General features: G+C 42.3%; 1 protein-coding gene across 10 annotated transcripts in view; it reads left to right on the forward strand.

Moving 5' to 3' along the window:
- The first annotated feature begins 1,094 nt into the window (after positions 1–1,094).
- LOC138736277 (prolyl 4-hydroxylase subunit alpha-1-like) overlaps positions 1,095–14,539 on the forward strand; it is a 119,814-nt gene continuing 106,369 nt past the window's right edge. For 5 of the 10 annotated variants that reach the window (XR_011340191.1, XM_069885528.1, XM_069885527.1 and 2 more), the window contains exon 1: positions 1,206–1,360. The gene's annotated coding sequence lies outside the window, so the exon portion shown is untranslated. Of the gene's footprint in view, positions 1,181–1,205; positions 1,361–14,539 lie in introns of those variants that run through there. The other 5 variants (XM_069885517.1, XM_069885523.1, XM_069885522.1 and 2 more) reach the window with 3 other exon arrangements.

A 14,539-nucleotide genomic window follows, 5' to 3' on the forward strand; every position in this document is an offset into this window, starting at 1 on the left:
ATTGTTGTTTTGCAGGAGCATCATGGTGCAAACATTCATATAAACCTGTTACAAATAAATAAAAATAATGGAAGAAAAATTCAAAGACAGAGAGTGCAAAAACACAATGCTGGAGAAACTCAGCAGGTCAAACAGTGTCCTCTCTACTGCAAATACATCACCGATGTCTCGGGCTTGAGCCCGAAAAGTATCAAGGTATGGAAAAATGTGGGCAGATCTCTGAATAGAAGAGTAAGGGGGAGGTGTGGTTGCAAAGGCAGGAGGTAATAGGTGGAGAAAGGAGGGGATGGGACAGCAGCAAGCAAGGGGAGAAGGAATGGCTGGGTGAATAGAGTGGGAAGAGGAGAGCTGGAAACCAGAAAAGTTTATGTTAATACCATCTGGCTGGAGAGCGCCCAGGCAGAAAAATGTAAGGCAGTGCCTGTGGTTCGTTGATCATTCAGAAATCTGATGGCAGAGGAGAAGAAGCTGCCCTGATACCGCTGGGTGCTCGTCTTCAGTTAGGTGTACCTCCTTCCCAATGATAGTTGAGTGAAGAGTGCCGGGGGTCCTTAGGGATAGAAATGTAATGCCGTCTTACTTGCTGCAGCTGGACAGGACTATTGGACATACTTTATTGCAGAATAACTTTGTTCAGTGCTTTGGGGAATCTTCTCCCATGCCATAGACCTTGTTTCCCAATTTGACGGGACAAAGAATGCCTCTGTTCAAAATTTCATCCAAAAAAGTCCAGAGTTCAGTCTGTTTTGCTGTGTTCTCGGATTCTTTGTGTTGAAAAGCAGAACTCAGGAGATGGAAATTAAATTTTCTAAGAAAGGCAAAGAGGGAATGAGTTTGAAGGAAGGAATCTTTATGGTTGTAACCGATGCCAAATATTTGTTTTGAGTAATTATTAATGGAATCACTCAGGCTTAATTTGAAACTTCCTTATTGATTTAATAGTTTGCAAATCAAAAATTTAAAGGGAAATTGAGATGATTCAGCTGATTGCATTTATTGGAAGGGACGAAAGGTCGCAGCATTTCTTCAACTGCATGGCGTTGGCAATGGGCGGGGTGCCGAGCTGACGTCAGCCAGCGGCGGGGAGCGGCAGCGCCCCCGCGCGGCCGGAGGTCTTTTTGCGGGCGGCGGTGGCTGGCGCTCGCACCGCTCCGTGTGAGGAGCTGCACGTCCGGCGCTGGTGAGGGCGGGCCGTCGAGACCGGAGGGGTGGGGAGGGGGCGCGGTGACAGAGGGCGAGGACCGCCTCCAAGGTGGCGGAATCTTTGGTCCAGAGCGCTGGGTTCAGCGTTCCTCAGGGGAAGGCGGCGGAGAGGTCCCAGTGAGGATTGATCCGACCTGCCGGCACGGGCAAGGCCTAGGTACGATTTACTGGAACTTTTTAACCCTCACTCCACCTAATTACCCCACTCTTTCAGTCAGTGCTCCAACATTATAAAACTTTTAATCTTCTCTCCATTTGTTGACCAGTTCTTGCTCATTTGGAACTTAGTGGCCGTTTGGTTTGTCTCTGTGGGGGTGGAGACCAGAATCAGGCATGAACATGTCAGGAAATTCGATCACATTCCAAAAATAAATACAAATGGTGCCTGAAAAGACAAAGTCAGGCAGTGGCTGTGGTTCTTTGATCATTCAGGAGGGGAAGAAGCTGCCCTTGTGCTCACCTTCTGGCTCATAGGTGCAGGAGGAGGCCATTTGGCCTTTCAAGCCTACACTGCCATTCAGTATGATCGTGGCTGATCAGTACCCATACCCCCTTGATCCCCTTAGCCATCATGGCCCATCCTTTTGTGAGCAAAGATGAACACGGTGCCTTGCCACAAGGGCCGAATCTAACCTACTCTTAAATATTGACAACTACTTCTTGCGGCAAAGAATTCCACAGATCCACCACCCTCTGAGAGAAGAAATATTTCCTCATCTCAGTCCTAAAAAAACTTTCCCCTTAACCTTAAACTGTGACCCCCACCCCCGGTTCTGGGTTTTTCCAGCATTGGAAACAACCTTCCCGCGTCTAGTCCATCCAAACCCTTAAGAATTTTATATGTTTCAATCAGATCCCCAAATTTCAGAGAATACAAGCCTAATCTATCCAACCTTTCTTCGTGTGCCTGATGGTAGCAGGGCAAAGGGATGGTGGGGGTCCTTGAGGATCGAGGCTGCTTTGTTAAAGCGCCGCCTCTTGGAGATGACCTCAATGGAGTGAAGTCTGGTGCCCGTGATGGCATAGGCCAGTTAATGGCCCTGAATGCCTCTGTACCAGACAGTGATGCAACCAGCCAGAATGCTCTCCACTGTACACCTGAAAACTCTCCACGAGAGTCTTTAGTGGCTTATGGAATCTCCTCAAACACCTCACAAGATGTAGCCAGTGGCGAGCCTTAATCATGATTGTATCGACGTGAAGGCTCCAGGACACATGTATGTTGACAATCAGGAATTTGAAGCTTTTGACCCTCTCGATTACTGAGCTCTCAATGAGGGTTGGTCATGTTCTGACTTCCTCTGGAAGTCCACAGTTATCTCCTTGGTTTTGATTTTACTAGAGGGTATAGCCTCAAGATCCAGGCTCAAGAGGTGTCAGAATGGAGAGTGTCAATAACTTCAAATTCCTGAAGCCTCCATATAATTGAATCATGGAGAAGGCTCGCCAGCACCTCTACTTTGTTTAGTATGTCAATGAAGACTCTTGGAAACTTCTATAGATGTACTGTGAAGAGCATACTGGCTGGTTGCATCACTGTCTGGTACGGAGGTACCAAAGCACTGGACAGGAAAAAATTCCAGAGGGTTGTTAACTCAGCTTGTGACATCACGGGCACCAGTCTTCACTCCATTGAGAACATCTACAAGAAGTGGTGACTTAAGAAAGCAGCCTCAATCCTCAAGGACCTCCACCACCCAGGCCATTCCCTCTTCACTCTGCTACCATCAGTAAAAAGCTACAAGAGCCTGAAGATGAGCACTTAACAGCACAAGAACAGCTCTTCCCCTCTGCCATCAGATTCCTGAGTGAATAAGCAACAACAGAACTGCCTTACTTTGACTTTTCTTCTTGCACTATTTTTATTTATTTTGTAACATGGTTTATATAAATGTTCACACTGTTTTCTTTGGCTTGGCTTCGCGGACGAAGATTTATGGAGGGGGTAAAAAGTCCACGTCAGCTGCAGGCTCGTTTGTGGCTGACCAGTCCGATGCGGGACAGGCAGACACGATTGCAGCGGTTGCAAGGGAAAATTGGTTGGTTGGGGTTGGGTGTTGGGTTTTTCCTCCTTTGCCTTTTGTCAGTGAGGTGGGCTCTGCGGTCTTCTTCAAAGGAGGCTGCTGCCCGCCAAACTGTGAGGCGCCAAGATGCACGGTTTGAGGCGTTATCAGCCCACTGGCGGTGGTCAATGTGGCAGGCACCAAGAGATTTCTTTAGGCAGTCCTTGTACCTTTTCTTTGGTGCACCTCTGTCACGGTGGCCAGTGGAGAGCTCGCCATATAATACGATCTTGGGAAGGCGATGGTCCTCCATTCTGGAGACGTGACCCATCCAGCGCAGCTGGATCTTCAGCAGCGTGGACTCGATGCTGTCGACCTCTGCCATCTCGAGTACCTCGACGTTAGGGGTGTGAGCGCTCCAATGGATGTTGAGGATGGAGCGGAGACAACGCTGGTGGAAGCGTTCTAGGAGCCGTAGGTGGTGCCGGTAGAGGACCCATGATTCGGAGCCGAACAGGAGTGTGGGTATGACAACGGCTCTGTATACGCTTATCTTTGTGAGGTTTTTCAGTTGGTTGTTTTTCCAGACTCTTTTGTGTAGTCTTCCAAAGGCGCTATTTGCCTTGGCGAGTCTGTTGTCTATCTCATTGTCGATCCTTGCATCTGATGAAATGGTGCAGCCGAGATAGGTAAACTGGTTGACCGTTTTGAGTTTTGTGTGCCCGATGGAGATGTGGGGGGGCTGGTAGTCATGGTGGGGAGCTGGCTGATGGAGGACCTCAGTTTTCTTCAGGCTGACTTCCAGGCCAAACATTTTGGCAGTTTCCGCAAAGCAGGACGTCAAGCGCTGAAGAGCTGGCTCTGAATGGGCAACTAAAGCGGCATCATCTGCAAAGAGTAGTTCACGGACAAGTTTCTCTTGTGTCTTGGTGTGAGCTTGCAGGCGCCTCAGATTGAAGAGACTGCCATCCGTGCGGTACCGGATGTAAACAGCGTCTTCATTGTTGGGGTCTTTCATGGCTGTGATGCTGCCACAAAACAACAAATGTTCATGACAATGAATTCTGATTCTGAGTAGATTTAGAATGGAATTCGCTGCCCATTAAAACAGTGGAGGCTCCCTCAGTAAATATATTTAAGACAAGGTTGGATAGATTTTTACATAGTAGGAGAATTAAGGGATTATGGGAAAGGCAGGTAGGTGGAGATGAGCAAGGAGTAGGATGGCCTACTCCTACTCCATGTTCTTAGATACTATGGCGAATAACCCAGTGGAGTTGCCAAAATTTACAAAGCAAGATCCCATAACTGAGCTGAATTAATTCCTCCATCTGTGATTTTTTTTTTCTCTCTCTTCCAGTATCTGCAGTTTCTTGGGTAACCAGCTGATCTGTTTTTGTTTGCTAATTGAGGGAGGGATGTCAATCAAAATGTTGCCTACATTGAAGAGACTGGGTGCAGACTGGGAGATTGCTTTGCTGAGCACCTTCATTCTATCCACATCAGTGACTGGGATCTCCCAGTGGCCAACCATTTCAATTCCACACCCACTTCCATGCTCTCCTGTCTGTCCATGACCTCATGCACTGTCCCACCCATAAATTGGAGGAACAACAATTTTCCATCTGGGCACTCTCTAACCGGATGGCATTAACATCGACCTTCCGTTTCTGTTAGTCCCTTCCTTCCCCATTCCCTCTGTCTTCTTTCCTCTAACTCTGAACCCTCTTCCCTCTCCATTCGCAGAGCCTTCTAGCCGGCACAATTAGCATAGCGACTAGGACTGGGGTTCAAATCCTGTGCTGTCTGTAAGGAGTTTGCATGTTCTCCCTGTGTATGCGTGGGTTTTCCCCCCACCTGTGGTGTCGGACAAGGGAATACTAGGGCAGCACGGGCTCGTGGGCCGAAAAGGCCTGTTACTGTGCTGTTTATCTAAATTTTTTTAAAAATAAATTTCCCCCTCCCCCTGCATACAGCACGGTAACAGGCCCTTTCAGCCCGCGCTGCCCAAGTACACACAATTGACCTACAACCCCCGATACATTTTGAAGGGTGGGTGGAAACTAGAGGATACCCATATGGACACGAGAACATACAAACTCCTTACAGATATCACCGGAGTCGAAACCGGGTCGCTGATGCTGTAACTGCGTTGCACTAACCTCTAGGCTAACTATGTCACCCTCCCAATTTTTCCACATTTAAAATAAAATTTCACAAAGGCTACTCCCCTTGACATAAAACACAGAAACAAGTCTCACAGCTCAGAAGATGTTTGTGATTCTTATGAGCTACATTGCATTTAATCTCAGCTAGCCTACATCCCTGTTGTTTTATCCTTTTTTTTACTTAAAGACATTAATTTGTGTAGCCTCAACCACTTATTTTTGGGAAGAAATTACTGTATTATTTGGCACGGTACAGTTATTTTAATTTATGAGCAGGTTAGTATCTACAGATGGAAGATTTGAGCAATGACTGGCGAACAAATTTGTTGTAAGATAATGAATATTCCACGGCACACCCTCTAACAAGCAAGTGCATGAAATGTCAAAGAAGATGTGTCAAAAAGTTATAAATGATGTTTTGATTTTGCTTGACTTTGTAAAGCAGGCTGCAGCCTTTTCCAGAAGAAATCCAGAGGTTCAGAATTAGCCCATTCATAACCTCAAGCTTAATCAGGGAGGACTGCTGTAATGTACCATCTATATATCCTGAAGCAGAGAGAATGTTTCCACTTGTTCTTGAATTAATTATTTTCTGGTTTGGTTTGTTTTACTTTACTGGACCTCAGAATTTTTTAAAAAAGTTACTTTAGTACTGTTGTTCATTTGGGAGCAGTTTTTAAATGAGAATTCTAAAATTAGTTCAGACAGTGTGAGGTATTTAAAACCAAAGAATTTGAAACATTTCCCTTTCATGGCCCACGAAGGGAAAATACATAAAAGAAACTCCTGCTGCTATCAGGCTTGCCAGGAAAGCTAAGCATGGCCCAATTTATAAACTAGCAATTAGATTTTTCTTAACCTTTACGAGGTTATGATCCATCTTTTTGAATAGCTGAGGTTCACAATTAGTTCATAGCTTATCCCAAGCTCTAAGAAAGTTTCCCAAGCTCCAAGGAAGTTTCCATTTTACTTTTTATTTGCGGGAGATTTTATTTTAAAATTCTAAATATGGTAAAAGTCCTAAATTCCGGATGCCAGAAATCCGGACCACCCAAGAATCTGGCATTCTCAAAAGCTCTCAGTTGAAACCGGGCCACCCGAGAATCTGGACTTCTCGAAAACTTGGTTTTTGTGTGCGTGCATGCGTAGATGCACAGCGGCAACAAGTGATCATGCGGAAATTGCGGAAATGCAAGAAAAAGTACTTATTTGGTTTGTATTTTATATAAAAATGTTTCATTAATAAGCTATCAAAATTTACCTGTTTATTCTCCTTAAATTTTAATTTTAAAAGTACTGCCTGAGAATCCAAACCGACCCAATCCCTGAGCAGTCCGAATTTTAGGACTTTTACTGTACAAGTGCACCTTTGGGTGGTGGTTGTGGAAGATTGAGTGATCATCTTACAACACAGAGACTTTGTTAAGTGAAATCAATCTCTTTCGTAATTTTGAAATAAATCCCAGTGAAAAAAAAGATTTGGCTGCATCCAATTTCTACGTGGTGACCCTGTATGTTTAGCTGAGACTGTCTCCAGAGGGGTCCTTCATGACTTGCAAGATTTGTATTTGCACAATGTTTTAGGCTTCTCTGTGGTTTTGTTTCCCTGTTATTTAGCATGAGTAATCCTTAACAGGATTGGCAGTGCAAGCTATAATCTTCCATGGATCCTGATGCAGGGTCTTTCCCTGAAATGTTGACATTTCCATCCCACCACAGACACTGCTCAGTTCACTGAGTTCCTTGAGCAGTTTGCACCATCACATTATCAGAATTTATTGCCATGAATATGTCACGAAATTCATTGTTTTATGGCAACATCACTGTGCAAACATTTATATACCTAAACCACCTTACAAAACAAATAGAAATAGTGCAAGAGAAAGAAAAAGGTAAAGTCAGACAGTATCTGTGGTTCATTGTTCATTCAGGAATCTGATGACAGAAGAGAAGAAGCTGCCCTTGTGCTGCTGAGTGCTCATCCTCAGGCTCCTGTACCTTTTTCCCGATGGTAGCAGAGAGAAAAAGGGCATGGCCTGGGTGGTGGGGGTCCTTGAGGATAGAGGCTGCTTTCTTAAGACACCGCCTCCAGTGGATGTCCTTAATAGAGTGAAGGCTGGTGCCCATGGTGTTGCAGGCCAAGTTAACAATCCTCTGGAATTTTTTTTGTCATCTCATTTGTCTTTCCATAATTTCCCTTGTTTATATCAGGCAGTTGAAAATGCCCATCTTTAGATTGAGAGGGGACTTGATAGAGGTGTTTAAGATTTTAAAAGGGACAGACAGAGTAAATTTCACCAGGGTTCACAGCCCATAAAAAGCATTTGGTCATGTGAAATATCCTGAAACATTCACAAATGTATAAGTGAAAATATTGGAGTTTTATTTTGCTCATTAGTAAGTGTCTAGATCAGGGTGGTCAACCTTTTAATTTTTAATTTAGACTTACAGCACAGTAACACGCCATTTCAGCCCACAAGTACGTACCAAGGGTGTAGGTTAATTGGGCGGCACATACTCCTGGGCTGAAATGGTCTGTTATCATGCTGTATGTCTCAATTAAAAATTAAAAGGTTGGCTGCCCCTGGTCTCGATCCTTGGCTCAGTGGGAGTACTCTTTGAGTCAAAAGTTATGGTTTTAAACTCTGCTAAATAGATTTCAGCAGGTCACCCAGGTCGATGGTAAGAGGTCTCCAATTTCAAATGCAGCATTAAACCAGGGAAATTCATCACCTCAAAGTTTGTCTCAGATTACGTCTTATCTTTAACTCTGAAACTTGCCTCCAAGGTCTGAGTATGGAGTAAAAGTTGACACTGTAAGGATGAGACCCATTAATAAATCTTTTGAAGAAAAATGGGGGATTTCTTCCATTATTCCAGAATGGATTCCTTTTACATATCAGGAATGCAGATTGCCTGGCTGCTTCACCTCGTTTGATGTCAGTGGGGCAATATTCGAGGAATATTGGAAATTTGGTTAGGAGAAAAAGGGAGGTGTACAAGAGGTATAAAGAACAGGGAGCTGACAATTTGAAGGAGGACTACAAGGAGTGTAGAAGGAATCTTAAGAAAGAAATTAGAAAGGCCAAAAAAAGGCACGAAGAGGCTTTGGCAGACAGAGTAAAAATAAATCCAAAGGGTTTCTATAAGTACATTAAAAGTAAAAGATTAGTGAGGGATAAAATTGGACCCCATAAGTACATTAAAAGTAAAAGATTGGTGAGGGATAAAATTGGACCCCATGTAGATAGTGAGGAGTGAGAAGTGAGAAGTCAGAGGAAATGGGGGAAATTTTGAATGATTTCTTTGCCTCGTTATTCACTAGGGAAAAAAATATTGAACCAGTTGAGGTAAAGAAAAATAGTGGGGAGGTAATGAAGCATATAAGGATAACCAAGGAGGTAGTGATGGCTGTGTAGAAAAAGATAAAGGTGGATAAATCTCCGGGACCGGACAAAATATTCCCAAGGACACTCAGGGAGGCTAGTGGACAGATAGTGGGGCCATTAACAGAGATATTTAGGATGTCACTGGCCACGGGGGTAGTGGCAAAGGATTGGAGGGTGGCGCATGTGGTTCCGCTGTTTAAGAAAGGGTCTAAATGTAAACCTGGGAATTATAGGCCCGTGAGTCTGGCGTCTGTGGTGGGCAAGTTGATGGAAGGTGTTCTGAGGGATGGTATTTACAAATATTTGGAGGTACAGGGATTGCTAGGGAGTAATCAGCATGGTTTTGTCAGGGGTAGATCATGCTTGACAAACCTGATTGAGTTTTTCGAGGGGGTTACAAAAAAGGTTGATGAAGGGAAAGCTGAGGATGTTGTCTATTTAGACTTTAGTAAAGCTTTTGACAAAGTTCCCCACAGGAGGTTAGGAAAAAAGGTGGAGGCATTAGGTATAAATGAGGAGGTAGTGAAATGGATTCAGCAATGGTTGGATGGGAGGTGTCAGAGAGTAGTGGTAGAAAATTGTTTGTCCAATTGGAGGCCGATGACTAGTGGAGTTCCTCGGATCGGTCCTCGGTCCACTATTGTTTGTTATCTATATTAACGATCTGGAAGTAGGGGTGGAGAATTGGATAAGCAAGTTTGCGGATGATACAAAGGTTGGTGGTGTTGTGGACAGTGAGGAAGATTACCGTAGCTTAAAAGGTGATTTAGGAAGGCTGGAGGTGTGGGCTGAGAAATGGCTGATGGAATTTAACACAGATAAGTGTGAGGTGTTACATTTTGGAAAGGCAAATCTAAATAGGTCATATGCATTAAGTGGTAGGCTATTGAGATGTGCAGAGCAACAAAGGGATTTAGGAGTGATGGTAAATAGTACCCTCAAGGCTGATACTCAGGTAGATGGTGTGGTGAAGAAGGCATTTGGAATGTTGGCCTTCATAAATCGGAGTATTGAATTCAAGACCAGGGAGGTTATGATGAAATTGTACAAGGCATTGGTGAGGCCAAATTTGGAGTCCTGTGTACAGTTTTGGTCACCAAATTATAGGAAAGATATAAACAAAATAGAGAGAGTGCAGAGAAGGTTCACGAGAATGTTGACAGGATTTCAAGGTTTGAGTTACAGGGAAAGGTTGTGCAGACTGGGGCTTTTTTCTCTGGAGCGTAGAAGATTGAGAAGGGACTTGATAGAGGTGTTTAAGATTTTAAAAGGGACGGACAGAGTAAACGTGGATAGGCTTTTTCAATTAAGAGTGGGGGAGATTCAAACTAGAGGGCATGGTTTAAGATTGAAGGGGGAAAATTATAAGGGGAACATGAAGGGAAATTTCTTTACGCAAAGGGTGGTAGGGATGTGGAATGAGCTTCCGACAGATGTGGTCGAGGCGGGATCATTGGTTACATTTAAGGAAAGACTGGATAGTTACATGGATAGGAGAGGACTGGAGGGGTATGGACCGGGTGCTGGTCAGTGGGACTAGGAGGGTGGGGATTTGTTACGGCATGGACTAGTAGGGCCGAACTGGCCTGTTCTGTGCTGTAAGTGTTTATATGGTTACTGTAATTTTTTTTTTCTTTTATTTGAAGTTTCAGAAAGGAAAATCAGCCTCATTGATCAAAATCGATCTTGGAAAATCGCTGCTTGTAATTAATATCAACTCACACTTTAAACTTTCTGTTCAGAGGGTGGGTTGTAAAACTGAATGGAAAGCTAGTCACTTGAGGAGTTAATCCAATGAGGTCTGGGTTGATGTTGGAATCTGACATATCTGTATTGACAACCACTCAAATGCTCTTGCTCAGCTGGATTCCTGCTTTACCAAATACTTAGTATAATTGTGGTACATAATTTTATTTAGATGACTGGTGAATTTAGATTATTTGATCTAATAACAGGAAAGATATCAATAAGTGCAGAGAAGATATACTAGGTTGTGGCCAGGACTTCAGGAACTGCGTTATAGGGTAAGGTTAAAAAGGGTTAGGACTTTATTCCCAGAAGCATAGAAGAATGAGGGAAAATTTGATAAGAGGCATATATAATTATGATGGGTATAGATAAAATCTAAGTAGGCTTTTTTCTACTGAGTTTAGGTGAGATACCAGAGGACATGGGTTAAGGGTGAAAGGGGAAAAGTTAGGGGAATCATGACTTCTTCACTCAGAGAGTAATGGGAGCGTGGAAAGAGCTGCCAGCTAAAGTGGTTGATTTCACATTTAAGAAAAAAATGGACAGGTATTGTGGATGGGAGGGGTATGGAGGGCTATGGACTGGGTGCAGGTCAGTGGAACTAGGCAGAATAATATTTCAACTGTGCTGTAATGTTCTATGTTTCTATGATTTAATTGCTTTCCTTACATCTACAGCAAGAATGTAAATTAAATTTCTTCTCTATTGGTTATCCTAGTTCACTCATCTTAGTTGAATCAAGTGTGACTCTCAAAAGATGGAAGACTTCCAAGAGGACCTGAAAGAAGTATGGGGGGCGGGGGGGGCATGGTTAGCATAGCGGTTAGCACCACGCTGTTACAACGCCAGCAATTGAGACTGGGGTTTGAATCCTGCACTGTCTGTAAGAAGTTTGTACATTCTCCCCGTGTCTGCGAGAGTTTACCCCAGAGGATCCTAGTTATGCTCCCGAAAATCATTGTTCTCTACTCAATCATTAATTTACGTGAAATAATGCATAATTTTGCACCATACTGGAAACTTTCCATGACTAACAGGTAGCATGTTTATTCAGAATGTTTAATGGTTATATTATTAATAATTTGAGGCAAGGTTCCTTGATTTCTAGAAGAAAATTCAAATATTGCATATTAAATTCAATTGAATCTATTTATGATGTGCATAAAATTTATGTTAAACAAAATCTGCTGGAGGAACTCAGCAGGTCAAGCAGCATTCATAGAAGAAAAAGAATGCTGGATATTTCAGGCAAAACCTTTCAACAGGTTTCCTCATTGTAATCTGCTGGAAGATTGAGCACCATCAGTGGGAGAAAAAAACTTGTATTTCTCAGCCCATTGTTTGGTGAATTTGGTGACCATGGAACTCTCCACAATATTTGGTCACGTAACCTGGCGTGAAAGGAATTTGATAATCTAACCTTAAGTGCACATTTGCAATGTCTCAAAGATGAATGGCAATACTGAGAACTGTACAGTCAGAGATTATTTTTCCACAATTCCAGATGTTGACTAAAAGTTCAGGACTTTGAGAACTAAGGCTCTTATATATAAACTGCAAGAATAGTGACAGGGAGAGAAAAGGTGAGCATAAGATGTATCATATAGCTGTATAATTTAGCATATTGTGGTAAAATGGAGGCTCAATAGCAGAGTTTTCTCAGAAGCTTTTAGAAAGACTGACTTGTCGGAGTTGTCTGTTTACACACAGTTTTGCATGTTTGGCTTCACAAAGATCAGGTGATGGATAGTTTTTTAAATTTTCATTTCCCTAATGAAGGGGAATATTGTAAACATGTAATTCATTTGATTTTCCATCAAATCTAATCAGTGTACCCTATTGTAACAACTGAAATTGTGTTCAATTGTACAGAATGACTTCAAAACTATGATTTTCTAACCTTATAACTGTGTTAAATAGCTGATTGATACAGTTACCAGACAGGAAAGGGGATGAAACAGAAGTTCATTCTGGCCAGAGAGAGGTTACATAAAAAACAGTGTTGGATCAAAGCAAATAATGGTCTTCCTACTGCTTACACAGTGGCATTTTACTTTGGATGAAGAATCAAAGTAACTTCAGAGCAAATAAAGTTACCAATCATGGATGGTAACTTGGTCATTCACTGGAAAACAAATCCCTGGTCAGGCCAGGCAGTAATTCATTTCTTGGCATGTTATAAAAAAAACATTGGTAGGTAGGAGAAACTCCAATCCTACAACAACTCTCTATAATATTTATTACTAAAAGAACACGTCTGACATTGCTTTCAGTAAGTCAGATAATGTATTCTCCATATCTAATTGTTCATGCTGTACATGAATTGCAAAAGGTTGGTTTGCAGATGCAGCAGGTTATCAAGAAGGCAAATGCTAGAGGGATAGCATTTTGGAGCAGGACGTTTATGCTGCAACTGTACAAGATACTGGGGAGGCTGCATCTGGAGAACTGTGTTCAGTTCTTTATGTGAGGAAGGATGTACTGGCTTTGGAGCTGGTCCAGAGGAGGTTCACCATGTTAATTCCAGAGATGAGGGGGTGAACCATCTGGGGCTGTACTGGCTTGAATTTCGAAGAAAGAGGGGATCTTATAGAAACATGTAAAATTATGAAAGGCATAGATAGGAGAGGTGGTTAAGTTATTCCCTTTGGTGGGGGAGACTCAAGATCCAGGGTAGTAGATTTTGGACGGAGATGAGGAGGAACCGCTTTTTCCCCGGAGAATTCGCTGCCCATTGAAGCAGTGGAGATGACCTCAGTAAGTATATTTAGGACAAGCTTGGATAGATTTTTACACAATAGGGGAATAATGGAATATGGGAAAAAGGCAGGTCGGCCGAACTTTGAATGGCAGAGCAGGCTTGAAAGGCTATATGGCCTGCTCCTATTACTTATGTTCTCCATGCAGGCAGGCTCAGGTAACTCTCGGTTGACTTGTTGAGGATATGTGTATTTAGCAATATGATGGTTTTGTATTTATAATAATAACAGTTGGAATATCACATTATATCATTTATAATACATTTGAAAGTTTGGATTTGAATTGCACCATGTTCAGAACAACTATGAAATTGGAGTTGTTCCCAATTGGGATAAATTTTGGCATGATATAGTCAGGTTCATTCATGTACCAGTCATCTGAATCAGCCAATTGGTTACTGATTCCATAAGGCCTTTCGAGTTTTAGTTTAAAGATGCTACAAAAACTTCTCTAAAATTTTGTATCGATATCCAAAGGATTAAATAAATAATTCTTTGGAGAGGCTTAACAATTTTGTGATGAACAATTTGTTAAACATCCACATTGAGAGGATTCTGAGCATTACCCTATTACTGATATTGGAGTAACTAATCCAGAAGTGAGGCTGCAGCTGCATTTGTATATATTGAGTAACAAACATTGAGTTTTTTGCATAATTTAATAGCCAGACCTAACTTTTTTGTGGACATTGAGAATATTTAAAAGACATTTGAACAAGTATGTGGCCAGGATGTTGGCAAATGGGACTAGCTTGGTTGGTATGGACGTATTGGGTCATAGGGTTGCTTTTGTGCTGTCGAAAACACTGATTCTATTATCTAATTCTCTGTTATTTTAATTCTTTTTTTAATTTTTTTTTATTTTTCACGCTATGAACCATACTGACCAAAATACATACAGACATTTTTCTCTTGAATATATAGTGTCATTTTCTCCCCTTTTCCCTCCCCATTTATTTTTAATTCTTGAGAACACTCCTGCTGTCCTGTTGGGAAGTAGTTATTTTTCAGCTGTTATTAAATGGTGTGTCACCCTACCTCCAATATAATTCATTTCTCAGCAAGAGATGATAATTGCCTTCAGGCTCTAGGCTTGTCTAAACGTTTTTGTGCTAATCTGATATCAGATGACATCTGTCATCTTTTACTTTATGGTTTACTGTCTTTTTTATTTTGGAATTAAAGTAATTAATATTTAGCAGTAGAAGAGGTCAAGTGCAGAATTGTAAATTGCCCCATTTGACAGACGTGTCTGTGCTCGCATGGAG

This window comes from Narcine bancroftii, chromosome 6 (genome assembly GCF_036971445.1).
Source record: "Narcine bancroftii isolate sNarBan1 chromosome 6, sNarBan1.hap1, whole genome shotgun sequence".
Lineage (NCBI taxonomy): Eukaryota > Metazoa > Chordata > Chondrichthyes > Torpediniformes > Narcinidae > Narcine > Narcine bancroftii.